Genomic DNA, 18657 nt, shown 5'->3' with positions numbered 1-18657 from the left:
GAAGAATTGCAGAATTTTGGAGAGGGATAAGACAATATGGTAGTGCTTCAATAAAAACATACACACAACCACTTATTTCTCATGCTTATGGTATTAACAACTAGTTGTGATGCTTTTAGAATTAGATCATGGATAATGTGATTATCTAAACTGATCTCCATGTTCCTTTTATAGATCGATACATCACAGCATCAAGATAAAATTCTTTACTTTTAGATTTATGGGGAGAAAGAGAAGGCAGCTTTGATGAAAATGACATTCATACTTAAAAATTTTTATTTCATATGTTGATAGGAAACGTTTTTCTTGGCTGCTATTAGTGGCAGAAACCTTTAATAAGATAATATTTCAAATTAGTGGGTAAAGATAATGTAGTTCATAAATCATCTTGGGACAACTGGGCACACATCTGTAGCATTATAATATAATAAAGTTTGATCCCAACTTACTTCTATATCAGGATAATGCCACGTGAAATTAGGATATTATGTCTCATATATTGTTGGTGGAGTGCAGGGTTGGAGGCCAATTTGGCAATCTCGAATTATATGTTTCCACCTCTAGGAATTTATCTAACATATATATTCACATGCGTACAAAGAAGTATGTAATATGTAATTCACTCTAGCAGTTATTCATAATAGCAAAAAAACAACCAAAAAACTTAATGTAGGATTGGCTAAATACATTATGATACATCCATAGAGTAGCTTATTATATATTCTTTTAAAAAATGAGCTCTCTTTAATGTCCTGGTACAGAATTCACTCTAAGATATATTATAAAGAGAGAAAAACAAGATACAGAACTGTATACAGATCAGGGGTCAGCAAACAATCCAATTTGCTGCCTGTTTTGGTAAATAAAGTTTTACTGGAATGCAGCCTCTCCCGTCTGTTTACATATTGTCTCTGGCTGCTTTTGTGCTCAATGGCAGAGTTGAGTAATTGCTACAGACACCATATGGGCTGAAAAGCAGAAAATATTTATTATCCACCCTTTAAAAAAAATCTTGCTGAGCCCTGTGTACTCCTATCTATGTTATATAACTTTTACTAATTAAAAAAGAGTACAGAAATCTCCCTATTTGTGGCTTCATTTTTCATGATTTCAGTTACCAGCGGTCAACTGTGCTCAGCCCCAGTTTGGAAGCAGATGATCCTTTTCCTGATCAATCAATGAAGGCCAATGGTTGGCTAATGCTACATCATAATATTTACATCCTTCACCTCACTTCATGTCATCATGTAGACATTTTATCATCTCACATCATCACGAGAAGAAGGGTGAATACAGTACAATAAGATATTTCGAGAGAGACGATGTTCACATAACTTTTATTACAGTATATTGTTATAATTGTTCTACTTTATTATTAGTTATTGTTCTTACTCTCTTACTGTGCCTAATTTTCAGATTAAGCTTTATCATACACACACACACACACACACACACACACATATATGTGAACACATATACATATATATTTACATCAGAAAAAACATGGTATATATAGGGTTTGGTATTATGACTGGGTGTCTTGGAACATATCCCCTGCAAATAAGGGGATACTCCCCTATAAAATAATTGGAAATATTCTTATCTCCAACATTTCACAATTGTAAACCTGAAAATATCGTCAATGTCATGTTTGTCGAATTCCCTGTGTTTAAGGAGGTTGCATAAAAAAAATCAAGAATACGTTTTTAAGTGATTTCTGATATTATCAATCCATAGAAAGAAATTCCATTTCTTTATGATGGGATCTATACTGTGCCCAGAAGAGCAATTAAAAGGTGGAAAAATCCAATCAATCAGTTCATCATTTTGTGTACAGAGTAAGTGGTTTGAAGGTTATTTGTTTTTGTTTTTTCCCCTGAACTCACTGTAACAACTCACCTGGAGGCAAGTTGGCAGAGTTATCAGCTAGCTGTGTAACTGACATCAAAGGTTCTGTGGCCCACGGATGAATTCTTTTGCCATCCCAGTTCTGGCCAGCCACCCTCCAGAGCTGGTGTTGGTTGTTTGGACCCCCCGATGCATACACAGAATAGAGCCATGGTTGTCTCCTTGACATCTTTCTATGGCTTCCTCCGACTCTCATTTCTTTGTTTTTCATGGTTCCTTGCTTGCTCTGATCTTGGACTGTCTACCTCTAACAACCTGGATTATCTGCCTATAACAACCTGGCCTCAGCTAGCCTGGTCTCCACCCCGCATTGGTACCCTCCCTCTCAGTCTGTAGCAAACCAAACCCAAAACACTGTTAACACCCATAATCACAACACGGCCCTTGTGCACCTCAGAGCATGTCAGCCAATAATTACAGTAATAAATCTCACCCCATTCCAAGCTATGTTTGCTCCTCTCTGCCCCCAGATACACAGTGCTCTTCCATGGTTCTGTTCCAAGCTGCTCCTGTGCTGGAACATAGCCTGTGCTCTCTGCCTGGATAGCACCTCTCATCCTAGCTCAGTTGTTTCTGACTCCCGTGGAGAGATTTATATTCTCTTGTTTTCAATTTTCAACATTTTATTCTTTATTACAGTGTTGAGATTGTATTGAAATTATTTGTTTTTGTGCTTGTGGTTTGCTCCTTCATCGCACATTGTGCAGTCCTCTTGGATGCCATGCCCCTTTAACAACATCAGCCACAGAGGAAGTCTGTCACAAAAGGCTGATGAATGAAGGTACTGTTCTTGAAAACTCCTTGCGACCTCAAGAGTCTAAGGTTCTCTGAATATTGACAAAAGTATGGCAGAAAATTTATTCAACAGCAGGTATTTATGAAGTACCTGCTACTATGTGCCGGACTATGATATGGTGCTTGGCACGAGTCAGAGAACAAAGCAAAGATGCCCTTGGAGTTTACTTCACGGTGAGGTGCAGGCATCATCCAATTTTATAGTATGTTAGAATGTGGTAAGTGGTACAACAAAAGGAAAACAGCAGGGTCCGAGCGATTAGCAGTGTTGCTGTCACAGTGGATGGTTTCAGTTCCTCGTTTTTTTTTTAAGCACGGCATCTGCTAATACCTAACAGTTGAGCCAGACAGTTGAAGCACTATATGAGCTCACTGAATGCTCGTACTAGCTAAATGCGGTAGGTATTATTTTTCTTATTATCTACATTAATACTGATGAGGAAATGAAGAGAGAAGTTCGGTAACTTGAGACTAAGTTCACACCGCTAGTACATGGCAGACCGGGATTCGAATCCAATCAGTCTGATCTAAAAGTTCAGGTTATTAATCACTATTAATTAGTACCCTGATATCTGTGGGAAGTGATACATTTCCTAAATTCTCCACTACGCTTTTTCACTTTATAGTAATTTTTTTAAGGCAGTAGTTTTATTGAAAGATAAAGAATTTTTTTACAGCCAGGGGGCAGCAAATGATTGCTCTTAAACTATGTACGAAGCAGATGACAAATGCAGATAGCTTTTTTGAACTGTTTAAATGTAGTTAATAAGCCTCAAGATGAGAAAATGGAAGTCTTCCCTGTGCTTTTCTTTAATCTTTTAGAATAAAATTACTTTCATGTTAAAAGTAATATTTACAAATATTTCTTTAAAATAATAAATTTACAGAAAGACTATCACCTTGATCTGAATCTTGATCTAAGTATCAGTATCCCTAATATATTTCCAGTTTGGCTTTATAATATTTTTAGATGCCTGAATATGTGTATTCTTTACAAATAATTGCTATTTTCACAACTAAAGAATGGAGTAAATGGGTATTTATGCTTAGTTATTCTTCATTAGAAATTGAATTTCTTTTTTCTTTTTTTCTTCATTGGAAATTGAATTTGAAATTCATGCATTTAAAATCTTTTTTAAAGCTTCACAAAGGAAGAAGTGTTGTGGAAAAATGTCTACCAACTTAAATAATTAGGTTTTCTGAGTTGTACGGGGTATACTGTTGACCTTTGAACAGCACAGGGGTTAGGCACCAACCCTGTGCAATAAAAAAATCAACCTATAACTTTTGAATTTTTCCGAACTACTAATAGTCCACTGTTGACTGGCTAATAATAGCAGCAGTCAATTAACAGGTATTTTGTGTATCATATACTGTATTCTTATAATATACGAGGCCAGAGAAAAGAAAATGTTATTAAAATCATAAGGAAGAGAAAATATATTTACAGTATGTACTGTATTTATAAAAACAAATCCATCATGTGTAAGTGGATCACCACAGTTCAAACCCATGCTGTTCAAGGATCAAATGTAGTTGCACAAACTGTAGAAGATTTGGGGGTACTCTCAGAGCTTTTTAAAGGGCTAACTCGTAGAATAGCAGAATAGGGGATTTGGTCGTTAGGGAATGTTTAATAAAGAGCAACTCAATAAAGATCTTAGATGATCTCAGGGGAACACTGAGACTCAGAGCTTATTTTCCCAAATCGAATGGAAGCTTTGGCGTGGGACACAGGATCCCTAACATTCTGACGGACACGAGTTTTGAAGCAGAGGGAATTCATAATTCTTGATTCAACACGAGGCTGACACCAATCCCAAGTGAGGAACCCAAGCATTGCCCTAGGAGAAGGGCAGGGCTGTCTGCCGGGTGAAAAGTCAGGGGGCAGCCCCGCTCCAGGGCCAGGTGAACTTTCCACCCCAAGCAGTGCGGCTGGGGCGAGAAGGAGGGGGAGGAGGAAGAGGATCCGGCATCCCAGCTGCGCGAGCTCCTCCTCCCGCTGCCAGCGGCCTCAGCTAGTCCGCCTCTGGCTGCCGCCGGGCTGCAGGGACTGCGCTCCGAAGCGCCTCCCCACGGGCCACCACCCAAGGTCGGTTTCTCACACTTAGAACAAGCTCTTTAAAAACAGCCCTTGCGCTCGAAGGACGTGTCATTGTTAACAGTTTGCGGCAACTGATGTCCTTGGCCGATTTTCTGCAGAGTAGGGGAGGGAGTTTAACTCACTGCCCTTGCTCAGCCTCCCGGGGTCCTGGTTGTCCCCGCCTCCTCGAGAAGGGGTGTGTGTGTGGGGGGGTTCCCCTGCCTCCTGTTGGTCGTCGGCCCCTGCCACAGCCCGCCGGGTGTCGCCACTGTAGCTCTTGTCAGGTCCTTTCCTAACCGCTGTTGGCTGATCTCCCCCACCGCGTCGTGTGGGTGTTTAGGTTCCTGGGGACTTCACAGCCCGGTGGGTCCCGGCAACGGAAGGGGGAGCCCGGGGGGCATGCGGTGGTGCAGAAGACAGACAGGCTGGGGGCAAGGGCCCTGCTGAGACTGGGGACGTGAGAAGGGCGACTGTGGTCAAGGCAGAGGCCTACAGTTGGAGCATGGGGGCCGGGAAGAAAAGCAAGCTTCAGGATATTGCTAACTGGGTGTCTTTTGCCAAGGCGAGAGAAAACAATTACCGGGACTCTCCTAGGTTCTAAACCAACAGCTGGATGCCATTTCCTATCCCTCCCGCCACCTCCGTTTGTAAGGCTTTATATTTGACAAAGAATTTACTTCTTTTTCTCAAATGAATGTAAGAAGACACCCATTTCAAATACACATTTGAGGGACCCAGGAAAGTTCTGTGAATAGGGAAATATGATATATTTACTAGAAGTCCAAACATATTTTATATGTAATATACTGCTGACTTAACAGACACACATATATTTATGTCTCTGCGTGGTATTTAGTATTTCTATTTCCTCCCTGTTTTGGTCCTAAGTCTAGTTAACCCCAGGGGTGCTGCTTCATTGCTCTACACGCTTTGCGTCAACTCCTCTCAGATTTGAACTCCTTTGTGGACCCCAGCGTAACCACACCTCGCCCTGCACGCCGAACCTTCCCAACTATATTATTACTGCCGTGAAACCCTACGTGCTATGGAATCGCGTTTGTAGCTCACTAACAACTCTTAAAGCAGTCTACTTGATATTCGTTTTAGTACATTTGTATTCCAAGCTTCTTTATTAGATTTTGAGCTCTTTGGGCGTATTCGTCTTTGTATCCTCTGCAGTGCTCAGCACTGTACAGAGCAGTGTTCCTACCTCTAGGCCTCGGACTTGCTCTTCTCTTTCAGGAGGGTTCTTCCCCCAGACAGCTGCATGGCTAGCTAGCTCTTTCATTTCCTTGAGGTCTTGACTCAAAAATCACGTTGTCACTGCCTAAAATCTTCCTGCCCCTCAGCATTTTGTAGTTCCCTTTCTTGCTTTATTTTTTCTCCCTAGTACATAATACATTTAGCATTTTATGTATCTTACTCATTTATCTGGTTCATTTTCTATCTAAATTACAAGTTCCATGAGGACAGAGAGTTTTGTCTATTTTGTTCAGAACTGTATCCCTAGGGGTGCCTGGGTGGTTCAGTCGGTTGAGCATCCGACTTCAGCTCAGGTCATGATCTCACCGTTCGTGGGTTCGAGCCCCGCATCAGGCTCTGTGCTGACAGCTCAGAACCTGGAGCCTGCTTTGGATTCTGTATCTCCTTCTCTGATCCTCCCCCATTCATGCTCTGTCTCTCAAAAATAAATAAACGTTAAAAAAAAAGAACTGTATCCCTAGTGTTTATCACACAGTAGGTGTCCAGTAAATATTAACAAATAAAGGAATAAATAGAAGCATTAAATAAATACAGTAGAAATGAATCAGAGTATATAGGCATTGGATCTGAGCCTAGAACTGATGTCAAGGGAAATGAATGCTTCTTTCCAACATGTGTAGAAGGGCACTAGCTAAATTAATTCACGTTTACCTGGGTCTGTTAAGTTTATGAGAAACCAACTAATTGTTTCATTAATGTTTCAAAATACATATTTTTAAAATAAAGAGTGAGCGTATAAATATTTCCAACCTGTTTTCATAGATCAAAGGGAAACATAGGTCTTTGTTTCCTGGCTTGTCAGAGAAATGATTATGCTTCTAAGACATCTGTTCAGCTCATCATTTTCATTTCCTCCTGTGGTTTATACAGTTGAGCCCATTGGTACATATTTGTTTATATAATATGGCATATGGTATTGGTCAGTTCTGACCATAGAAATGTCCTGAAGATTTGTGGTAGCACTAGGCCTTACAATGTGTGGTTTTGTCATGGAAAAATTAGATTTCCATTCTGGTAGACAGTTGAGTACTGATCATATTAACAAGAATTTTGAATAAAGATATTTAGATTTCTCACCTCACTGCAAAATGGTGAGTTGCAAGATTTAGTGAGCTAATACTAAATAAATAGTTCTTTTTCTCCTTGAAAGGTAAGCTTGGATCTGGGCAAATTTGAGGAAGTTGGTGTGCCAGGATTAAACTTAGGAAATACTGGGACTTTTACTAGGATTTGTTAAAACAAACAAACAACCCCTACCCCCCACAGAACAAAAACAAAGCTAATTTCACTATTCATTTGAATGCAAATATTTTCCAGAAAGCATTGCCCTTGGAAAGTTTTGAAATTTTATCTTGGGATTAAAGAAAAAAATATGAGAAATATGAATATCCTTATGAACCTCATATGATTTTGCTTCTAGAGCAGGAAGACTTTATAATCCTGATCTGTTTTAGTCAACTTCCCTCAGCCTTAGAGTTCTCGGTTTTGTCAAATAAAAAGCAAATCTGGACTTAGTAAGGAGAGACTTTATTTGAAAGGATTATTGCAAGAGGTGGGCAGAGACCATTACAATGTCATGAGGGGGCTCTTTCCATAGGGAGAACACTGTAACCATGTGATTGGCAAGTGTCTGAAGAGTTGGGCAAAAAGGGCTTCTTTTACAGGAGGAGTGAACAAGGCTAGCAAGAACTGGGCTGGAGAAGTGGGATGAGAGCACAGCATATAGGACAGTAGGTCAGAGAATGCCTTACTCAGACCCCACCCTGCTTTCCAGGTGGGACCCATAAATAGGTATTGTATGCTGTCTCAGGCTGCAAGTGGGCTCAATCAAGTTCAGGGACCCAAAGCAAGAAGAGAAGCCTAACCAAAGTTTGGTGAACAAGTGCTTTGTTTTAGTAAATCAGTGGGGACCAGGAGGTTCAGCTAATCATTTGTAAGGCAAAGGCTGGTCTTGTCATAGGGTGAACAAGTGGGGAACCTGTGAATTTTATCTAAGTAGTATGGGAAGGGTGGTTCTTTGCAGTAAGCCATTTTCCAGAACACAAAAGCAGAGGGAGAATTCCTTTAATTTTTGTTGTTTTCCAGGAGCACAGGACTCAGGTAAAATTCAACATTGTCAGTTTCTCTACCTAGAATGAATTTGGAAAAATACTCTGACCTTATTCTGCCTGCTTTATAAAAGGATTACAGTGAAAACAATCTGATGGTTGCTAATATTTGAAATTTGAAATTTTTCCTCCCAGAAAAAGAAAAGGTGAATATATAAAATATCTTTGGAGCTTTATTCTTGCAAATAAAATACATCTTAAAGGATGTGATTTTCTGGTTTATATAGTAGCTGACTTGCAGAGGCATTCCATATTTAATGGTTGTAAATGAGAATTGTAGGAGAAAATAAATCTTTAAAACATGGATTAATCAAAGTCAGTATTTAGAACTTTACCAAAAAGGTAAACACCCAGGTTTACTCTAAAGTACTTGCTTTATGAAAAAATTAAAGACTATTTCCTGACCCCCTAGGAAGTTTCATTCTACAGTGAATGACTTTGTTATGGCAGAAAGTTCCATAAAGATAGAGTGAATTAAAGATAAAAAGCTCCGTGTTTTATTTTGTTGTGTTGTGTTTAAAAGGACCATAAAACCACAAAATTTAGATTTAAATCAGTTTATTCTTTTCAGAAACATATGTATTGGATACATCAACTTAGAGATAACTGCCCATTTTACTTTCTCATGTAGCTATGTACTTAAATTCTGATTTTCCTCAAAATAGCTCAGAGAAAGTGAGGAAAGTATGTATGAAGAAAGTATAGAATTTTATTAAGCCTCTGAAATTCCAAACATATGCAAAACAAATAAAAACAGACTGGAGGTGGGGAAACTTTTGAGGAACATTTTGTATGTGTGGCCTACTTGCGGAAAAATTTATTCTTCCAGGGCCCAATCTGTGGTCTGTCGCTCACCAGCTGGGTGACCCCAGGGTCACCTACATTTTTCTAGCTTCGGTTTCCTCTACTGTTAAATGCAGACTAAGATGGTCTATAAGGGATCAGCCTAGTTTTAGAAGTTTATGTATTGTCTTAAAGCCAGTAATTCCTTAATTTATGAAGCAATTTGAAAACCTTGGATCATCAACAGATTTCCAGCTCTAGATGATTTACAGACGGTGTAGTTAAGATGGGGGAATGGGGAAAAAAGGATATATAAAGTCAACAACACAGGAGAGAGATTTTCTCTGAAGACAGCTAAGTACTCAGGGTAAATGTGATTCCTGCTGGTAACACTCCCCAGGATCCTGCATTCTTCCTTACCTCTCACAGAGGCTCATCCTGGCTGGGTATCTTTACCTGGTCACCACTTAAGCCAAAGCAACTCCCCTCTTTCTGCTTTTCTTCTCTCCCGCACCTCAGTCTCCTTTGAATACTCAACCCTCAATAGCTCTCACCAGCCAAGGCCCATCCTGGTTTCCAGAATTAGCTACACCTGTGACAGCCTCACCGCTTTCTCCCAGAGCCCGCCCCATGCTGGGTAGGAAATGGCTTTCGTTTGCTATTTCCATTTTCAGACAGTAGATGTCCCTGGTTTACCATTAAAAAGGGCTTCCTGGTTGTCATCCTGGTTCCCAGGCCTCCTATATCAAGTTCTGTGTTGAACCACCTTAGAGTCAGAAATGTTTGATTTTTGCTTGTTTATAATCATATCTTCTAGGCAGTAGTTTCACAAATGTATGTAAACTACTCAAACAGTGCTTCCCCGTTTTAGATATTTCTGTAGAAGAGTTATTTTCTGATTGCGATGCCAGTGTGTGTGTGTGGGGGGGGGGGAAACTAGCTCCCTGCCTTAGAGATCTTCATTAAATCATGCCATCTTCCATGAGGTATTGAGATGCTGCCTTTTGGAAAAGGGATTTCAAAAAACTTGTATAATTGACAATATCTTCCAGCTAAACCTTTGAAGTTCTAGTTCTAATATCTTAAAGAAACTTTTCAAATGGTGTAACCCATTTGATTTTTATTCCTTTGTATATTTCCCTTTCTCTTTAAGCCGCAAGACATCCTTTAGTCTTAAAGGATGAAATTGAGAATCAGTTTTCTGGAAACAGTTTGCCATTTTCTCCCTAATGCTGTGCCAGTAAGCCAAAGGGAGCATTATAGAGCAGACGTATACATCTCCACGATAGAAAAACAAAATATACTGCCACCAGAAAGACCAGCCTACTGTTGTAAATATCTCAAAGATGCCTTCATGGGAGGTGTCTTAAGAATTTTCATGGAAGACAAAATTAGGGAGAATCTGAAGAAAATATCTTATCATTAATAAAATTATAATTTTTGTAACTCTAGTGACTGATTTTCCCAGTATGTGATTTCGTTTAGTTCACTGAATGTACATTTTAAAATAGAATTTCTTTCTTCCTACTTTCCCCCTTGTCATGCAACAAAATATGACTTCAAACCAAAAACCTAAATTCATAAATTAAGGAAGGTTCTAACTTTCATTAAAAAGATCTTTAAAATTCATAGTTTTCCACAAAACCCTGAATCATACCGCTTTTTTTTGGAAAATGTCTATTTGATTTTAAGAAATTAATCACTTCTTGGTGCTACTATTTAAGACAGTAATCTAAATATATTTTATGAGATAAGTTACACTTTTGATGGGCTCTGTGATTAGAATTTGAAACACTTAAAGATCTCCCATACACTCTCAAATCTGGTGATTTTAAACAGAATGTAATCTAAAAATGATCTCCCAGATCTCGCCCAGCAGTGAGGTCTTATCATTTCACTGTTGCCCTCCTGTTCTCCAATTACCCAGATGTCTACACACTGAGCATGGTGCCTCCCTGACTTGGTGATGGATTTGTGTAGCTGTCAATTCTAGATTTATTGCTTAGTTTGGGAATGAGCTGTTTCAATAGCACATGCCCTGCAGATCTCTCAGAACTAGCAAAAACTCTCATCAGAAGCAAAATATTAGCCTACACCTCATATGCTTGTAGTCCTGAGATTATGTAGTTTTTTTTTTTTTCCCTGAATAAAGTTAGAAATCCAAAATGACAACACAAATTTCTTAACTTCATCCTAACTCTGTGATATTGCTGTCTGGCAACAGCTATAGCCAAACCTACGATTTAAATTTCAAACTTAGTAAGTGAGAAATCATGTATAAGAGCCAGAATACACAAAGAAGCAGTTGCAACAATATCCTTCTACAACATGTTAGAAAGAACATCGCAAACACATTGCCAAAATTATTAATTTTCTAGAAGAAAAACACACAAAGCAAATGTTCTTGAGGAACAAATACATGTATGCCTTGGAAATGGCTTTAACTAGCAATAATGTATAATTGTTGAGTTCTGTGTTCAAGACATTGGAATTCTTGTTAATTCATATTTTTTTCATGACTAAGTGTACTGGAGGAAACCAAATAAATATCTCTAAAAGCTGAAGTTCTGAGTACTCAGAATGTTTTCTGGGACATAGCCCAGTTTTTTATACCTAAGAATTAGACGGGAGAAGTAAGGATACAGGCACTGTTTTGATCTTTCTCTCTCTCCTTCATGTTTCTCATAATCAGTCATGATATGATGGGACTATTTCACTTAGGTGTTCTGTCTTCAAGTTAAGTATCTTAGACATAAGCCAACCTTTCTCTCTTCCAAACTATAGTATTTAAAAAAAATTTTTTTTTAATGTTTATCTATTTTTGAGAGAGAGAGCGAGAGAGTGCACAAGCATAGGAGGGGCAGAGGGAGAGAGGGACACACAGAATCTGAAGCAGGCTCCAGGCTCTACGTTGTCAGCACAGAGCCCAACTAGGGGCTCGAACTCATGAACCATGAGATCATGACCTGAGCTGAAATCTGACGCTTGACTGACTGAGCCACCCAGGTGCCCCTAAACTTTAGTGTTTTTTAATCGTTTTAGCTCTTCCTTCAGGTTTAAAAGCCTGTGGCCATTTGGAATTTTTTCTCTTTTGTTGCTCCTCTAAACCCTTGTGGTCGCCAAGTTCCTCCTCTGAAATGCTTCCTCTTTTAGAGCATGAAAACAAATATCTTTCCTGTCTTTCACATCTGGTTTGACAGGTTAAAATTCAAATTAGTTTTATGTACAACCTTGTTTTCTATGCTGTTTTCTTCATCTTCCCCAGAACTTACAGTTTAGACTCTACTGCTGGTAAGAGCAAACAGAGGCTTTGCTGGTAGATTTTTCAAAAACCTTACCTAACTCGGGTGATCCTTACTACCTTCCACAAATTTGACAGGACCTTTTCTCAGACCCCTCCTCACCCACTCTCCACCCCTTCTCATGATCATTCTACTTCTTGGCCTTTGTTCATGCTGTCTCTGCCCCAGCTTCGTTTTGCCTATTCAAATTCATCATATTCTTCATTGAGGTCACAGAACAGGTCCCAGATGCTGCATTGTTTCCCCAAAGAGCATGTACACAGCCCTGTCCCAACTGAAAGTTCTTTGCTGGCACCTCTAATGTATATTCTGTGACTGTCCTTGTGTTCTTTCTGTGGCCTCATGTGACCATGGCTATGTCTCTAAGAATATTTTAGACTCTTAGGGCTGAGAATGTTGATGATCTTTTCAAATTACCCACCCTGTTTTGTTGGTGGTGGTGGTGATGACATTTGTTGTCTGCTTCAGGATCTTGCTGACTACGTCTCCAAGTGATCTTTACATAGGCGACCATGTTCATTTGGAAATACTTGTCTTCTTCAGAGAGAGAGGATCGGTGTGTGATTTCAAATGCTTCTTCTTTTGGTTTTTTAAAACAGCTTTATTGAGATATAATTTACATACTATAAAGAGCACGCATTTTAAGTGTACAAATCAATGAATTTTAGTATATCCACAGAGTTGTGTAACCTCCCTACAGTCTAATTTTAGTATATTTTCATTGCCTCCAAAAGAAACCTTGAACCCATTTTCAGTCATCCCTCTATTGGTTGGCATTTAACACACCAATATTTTAAAACACTGAATGCAAAAAAACCCAAAAAAACAAAAAAACAGTGAATGCGTTAGAACATCTCCATTCGATAGCATGGCTATTTTTGAGGGAAAGCTATTAACCAAAAGTTAATGGATTTTTAAATCTATTATAAATTTTCCCATCAATCAGTAATGCTTAAAGTACTTGATCAGGCATTGTAGTTTTAAAATTTTGTTTGTTTTTTGGTGCATCAAACCCCAATGCCTAAGAACATTTGGCTCTTGCTCAATGGCAGATCATTTTTGTTTTCTAACAAGAAACTGTGTCAACAGGACAACTAATTCAGCCATGTTGATTGAATTGATGAGTCAATTTAGTGTTTACAGCTCTGTTAAAAATGATTATTTGATCAAGAACATTTGCCATTTTATTCAAGATTGTCAAATAATTTGAGTGTGTGGACATAGCCTTCTATCTGCATTAATTAATTCAAAACTTGGAGCAAAGAAATGGGACCTGATACAAAAAGAATTCCAGGAAATATCTCTTGGGAATCTAGCTCTGTGTGTAGCTCCAAAGCTCCATGTACTTCTTGAAAATCGACAGTAGTGATTTAAAACATTTCATTAAACAAATGGACCTGGTTTAGTGAGTAAAAACAGGTTTGTAGATGGCAAATCGGGAGCTGCAGTGAACGTAGGCACTCATGTACTTGTGACTGCTTCCAATATTTAGGAACCATTAGTCCAAGGCTAACATTTTGATATTCATGTACTTCTTCATGGTTTATGTGTAACCTGTTGATTTTACCCTCTACGTGTTTCTTGAACCTGTCCTCTTACAGCATCTCCCAGCTCAGGCCCTCGTGCTCACTCTTGGGCTTGCGCAGCTCAAGCCTGACTTGTATTCCTGCCTCCACTCTCATGCGCCTTGCCTCAAACCCTGTCCCCAGGCTGCCTTCCACACACCAGCCAGAGTGACGGCTCAAGACCAAATCCATTTGGGGTGGTTCCCTTCCATGTGCTTCCACCACGGGGAGAATGAAGGGCAGGCCCCTTGGCACAGACCATAAGGCTTCTGTGTCCCGCGCTCTGCTCGGACCTCCTTTGCCGCCATTCCCCTGCACACTTAGCGTTCTAATAATACTTTACTGCTGGACGCTTCACTGTACCCACCTGAATGTTTCACGCTTCTCTTCAAGCAGTTCCTTCTGCCTGCAGTGGTTGCCCATACATCTTTCTTCACATAGATAATTCGGATTCATTTTTTTTTTTTTTTATTTGAGAGAGAGAGTGTGAGCGTGCGTGCAGGTGGGGGAGGGGCAGAGGGAGAAAGAATCCCAAGCAGGCTCCACGTTCAGTGAGGAGCCCGGTGCAGGGCTCGAGCCCATGACCCTGGGATCATGACCCGAGCTGAAATCAAGAGTTGGATGCTCAACCGATTGAGCCACCCTGGCGCCTCCTCCTGGATTCATTTATAAGGCAGTTCAGGTGTCATCTTTATGGGAAAACCTTTCCTTGACAGCAGCTTAGGGGAAGGGTCCTTCACTGGTGTGCCAGCGCCTTGATATAAGGGAGGATGTTTTAATCATCTCTGTTTTCTCAGTGTCTGGCAGGAGGCACCTTGTAAAGGTTTGCTGACTTGAAGTCAATTTTGTTGAATAAGTAACTAAATTTCTTAGTTCATGGATCACTTCTGCCTTTGCTATGCCTTCTTTCTGAATGTTTGTTCATCTCATTGTGATTTATAACCAGTGTGTGCGCGCATGTGTGTGTTTTCAGAACTTTATGGGGTATAGGGGCACCCAGGTGGCTCAGTTGGTTGGGCATCTGACTCTGGATTTCGGCTCAGGTCATGATCCCAGGGTCATGAGATTGAGCTCAGCACAGAGCCTGCTTAGGATTCCCTCTCTCCCTTTGCCCCTCTCCCCCAGTCATGGGCTCGCTCGCTCTCAAAATAATTAAATAAACTTTAAAACTTTATGGGTACAAAAACACTTTTTTCATGATATCTAGGGGAGTGGATCAAGCCTGATTTAGGATGAAAAATGAAAGATAAAGGTCTGTGTGGTATTTCTTGAACTGTAAGTAAACCTAGGCCAGAGATGCTCTAGTGTCAAGTTGATATTAACTCTTTATGTGTTTACATTTATTTGTTGATCATTCTCCAAACTGAAAGTTAGATTAAAAATTATTATTGTAGCTACCATTTCCTTATTTATTGAGTACTTACTATATACCAGCCCCTGTTAAAACTCCTTCATGTTAATTATATATATATACACATATATATATTTATATATTTGTATAAATATATATATATATAAGCTTATTTATTTATTTTAAGAGAGAATAGAGTGCCTACAAACATGTATGAGCATGAGTGGGGGAGGGGCAGAGTGAGAGAATCCCAAACAGGCTACATGCTGTCATCACAGAGACCAGTGAGGGGCTTGAACCCATGAACCATGTAATCATGACTTGAGCCAAAGTCAAGAGTTGGACTTTGACCAACTGAGCCATCTAGGTGCCCCATGTTTATTATATTTAAACCTCCTATCAACAAATGCAGAAGAAATTACTATTCCCATTTACATTCAGGGAGACTGGTTAAGTAACTTGCTAAAAGTCATACAGCCATGGGCTGCATCGCTAGGATTCAAACTCTGAGGTCTTGAGCTCCAAAGCCCATGTTCTTTCCACTTTAGTTTTGATGCCTCCACAAAAGGGTACTTCTGTAAGAATGAGCCACAAAGTAGGTAAACTGTGATAATGAGGTAGAGAGCAGGCAACAATCAGATACTACTCGGAAGGGTAAGCATTGAAGTAATAGGTCATGATCAAGGATAGGATGGCAGAATGGGTGTCCCTGGTGGGAGAAAGGCAGGCCTCTTACAGCTATAAGAAAGTTACCGGAAGGGGATGAGGGTGTGCCAAAGACACAGTGTGCCCGAAGCCCAATTTTGCAAGTAACTGGCTCTGATGGGAAATATTTTGGTGCTTGCTGCTCTCATCACATGAACTAGGAAAAACTAAGAAAAAAACCTTCCTCTGCCCCCAATTTTTTTTTTCTTAGAAAGCAATGAAAAAGAGAAAAAGAAATTAAAGGGGAAAATAAGTATGTATAGATTGGTAAAGAAAATGAAGAGAAAAAGGTTTTTTTTTTTTTTTTAAATTTTTTTTTTTCAATGTTTTTTATTTATTTTTGGGACAGAGAGAGACAGAGCATGAACGGGGGAGGGGCAGAGAGAGAGGGAGACACAGAATCGGAAACAGGCTCCAGGCTCCGAGCCATCAGCCCAGAGCCTGACGCGGGGCTCGAACTCACGGACCGCGAGATCGTGACCTGGCTGAAGTCGGACGCTTAACCGACTGCGCCACCCAGGCGCCCCGAGAAAAAGGTTTTGAAATAATTATGATAGAGGGCACCTGGCTCAGTGGGTTAAGCACCCAACTGCGTCTCAGGTCATGATGTCACCGTTCGTGAGTTCAAGCCCTGTGTCGGGCTTTCTGCTGTCAGTGCAGAGCCTGCTTCAGATTCTCTGTCCCGCCCTTCTCTCTGCTGATCTCTCTTTCTCAAAAATAAATAAACTTAAAAAAATAAAGAAAGAATTATAACAGAGCCAGAATGGGTCACCAGTTTTCATATGCAAACATCAGATCTTTGGAGAAATTATTTCTTTCCAAAATATTTTGGAAGCAGAAATTATATTTGCCATAAATTATTTTGCAAGAGAATCTATTTGGCTTGATTTAACCTTAGGATTTAAAAGACCTGCAATCATCATTCTTTTTTACACTTTACGATTTTTTGAAGTTCTATTTTCTCAAGATTTGACCAAATTATTTAAAACGGGAATGGAAAAACATGGCTTTCTTCCAGATGGTGTGTGAGCATTGCTTTATAATTTTGTTAGCATGTGGGGGGGGGGGTGGGTAGAATGTTATTTCATTTTGTTTGTAAACTCTGGGTGTGGATGTTCAGTTTTAAAATGAACATCATTTGTTAATGCTGTTACACTACTTGCTTCTAGAATTTTTACAATAAATTCTTCTGTCTTCCTGGTGCTGAATTAAAACTTTCTTGCATGTGAGCTTCTTTCCAGTATGAAGGCAGATTTAAATTAATAATCTTTTTGAAATTAAAAAAAGGTAAGTATATTGATAAATTGTGTGATAAGTGGTTGCATAGAAACCATTGACAGACATTGCGTGGTGAATTACAATTTAAAATAAGGCTTAATTTTCATATATATATATGTATTCATTCTTGTAAGTTAGACTCAATCACATGCCTTTGCTTTTAGCTACATATCTATGTAAAATAGTACATTTGAAAGTCGTTTATTTTAAAATGAGACAAAATTTAAAAATTTGACTCAGAGGAAAATTGAACAATAGGGAGAATGAACTTCCCTTGACCTGGGATAAATGAAAAAGTGACTTCAACCAAAAATAACATTTCTCCCTGCAGAGCAGGAACGTAATATATGGAGATACCTTTGCAGCATCCAGACGTGTGATTTCAGGATGCTGCCAGATGTTATATGTGCTCCAGGAGACCTCACAGAATTGGGTAGAAAGTGTGGACTATGCTGCCTGAGCCACACACGAGGAGGACTGTGGACCGATAAGAAAAGATGGCCACAGAAATCAAGGTGCTGTAAGAGGAGGCTCACGAGTGTCCAGGGGTTGCCTCAGTTTACCTCCATCAAACAGGAGGCAAGGCTGGATGAAGTGGGGAGAATCAGATCCCAAACATACTCATGATCTCTTTCGTTATCTGCTTCCCCCTAGGATGTGGGACGAAAGGGCATGTAAGGAGGTAGTTCAGATTATGCAGAATTCACTTCAGTTTAAATTTCAGGCCACAATAATATGACTACAATGGTTAGGCTTGCCAATTATGTATATTCCCCTTTTATATGTGAGCCAGTTTGTTCATTTATTTCTTCATTTCTTCCTTCCTTCCTCCCTTCCTCTCTTCCTCCCTTCCTTCCTTCCTTCCTTCCTTCCTTCCTTCCTTCCTTCCTTCCTTCCATTATTAAGAATTAGTTGCATTATCATTTTGCTAGGAGCTGATATCGAGATAACGCAGGGACACAGCCTGCAAGGAACCTCTATATGGATGTTAAAATCCACTGCTCTTGGACTTAGTCTAGTTGGGGATATAGTCAGTAAATTTGTACACTGAACAAATAACTTGATTATTGCACATAGTGCTGGCTGCTGTGAAAGAAATGAACAAGATATAATGTTAGAAAGCAATGCCTGACAGCCTTTTTGAGGAGGGGACCTGGAGGCTCTCACTGAAAGTAAAGAGGAGAGCCAGCCCTGCAAAGAAGGGGGGAGAACATTCCAAGCAGAGGGAATAGCATATGCAAAGGCCTTGAGGTTTGCCCTCCTTGAGGTGTGAAAGAGCTTGCTATTTTTAAGGCACAGACATACAACGACCATTTTCTTCCACAGCTGGAGCTGTAAGGAAGAGATTAGCACAAACCAGGAGGATGGGGAGGGGAGGGGTGAATGCCAGCTTATGCAGGGTCTTTTAAGGCTGGGCAAGGAGCTTGGGTTTTCTTTGAAATGAGATGTGAATTCATTGAAAGGACCTAGTCAGGGGTGAAATATGAACTAGTTCATGTTTTGAGAAGAATGCCAG

The 18657-nt window shown here is 39.7% G+C and overlaps 1 long non-coding RNA gene across 1 annotated transcript in view; it reads left to right on the top strand.

The window, feature by feature from the left end:
• Nucleotides 1-4639: 4639 nt before the first annotated feature.
• LOC109269493 (uncharacterized) overlaps nucleotides 4640-18657 on the top strand; it is a 394897-nt gene continuing 380879 nt past the window's right edge. Inside the window, exon 1 of the long non-coding RNA XR_002081105.2 lies at nucleotides 4640-4795. This is a non-coding gene — a long non-coding RNA (uncharacterized LOC109269493). The remainder of the gene's footprint in view (nucleotides 4796-18657) is intronic.

This window comes from Panthera pardus, unplaced genomic scaffold (assembly GCF_024362965.1).
Source record: "Panthera pardus isolate Hobbes unplaced genomic scaffold, ASM2436296v1 HiC_scaffold_7, whole genome shotgun sequence".
Classification (NCBI taxonomy): Eukaryota; Metazoa; Chordata; class Mammalia; order Carnivora; family Felidae; genus Panthera; species Panthera pardus.
The sequence above is the reverse complement of the archived record's forward strand: the minus strand, read 5'-3'. Positions and strand labels throughout refer to the sequence as shown.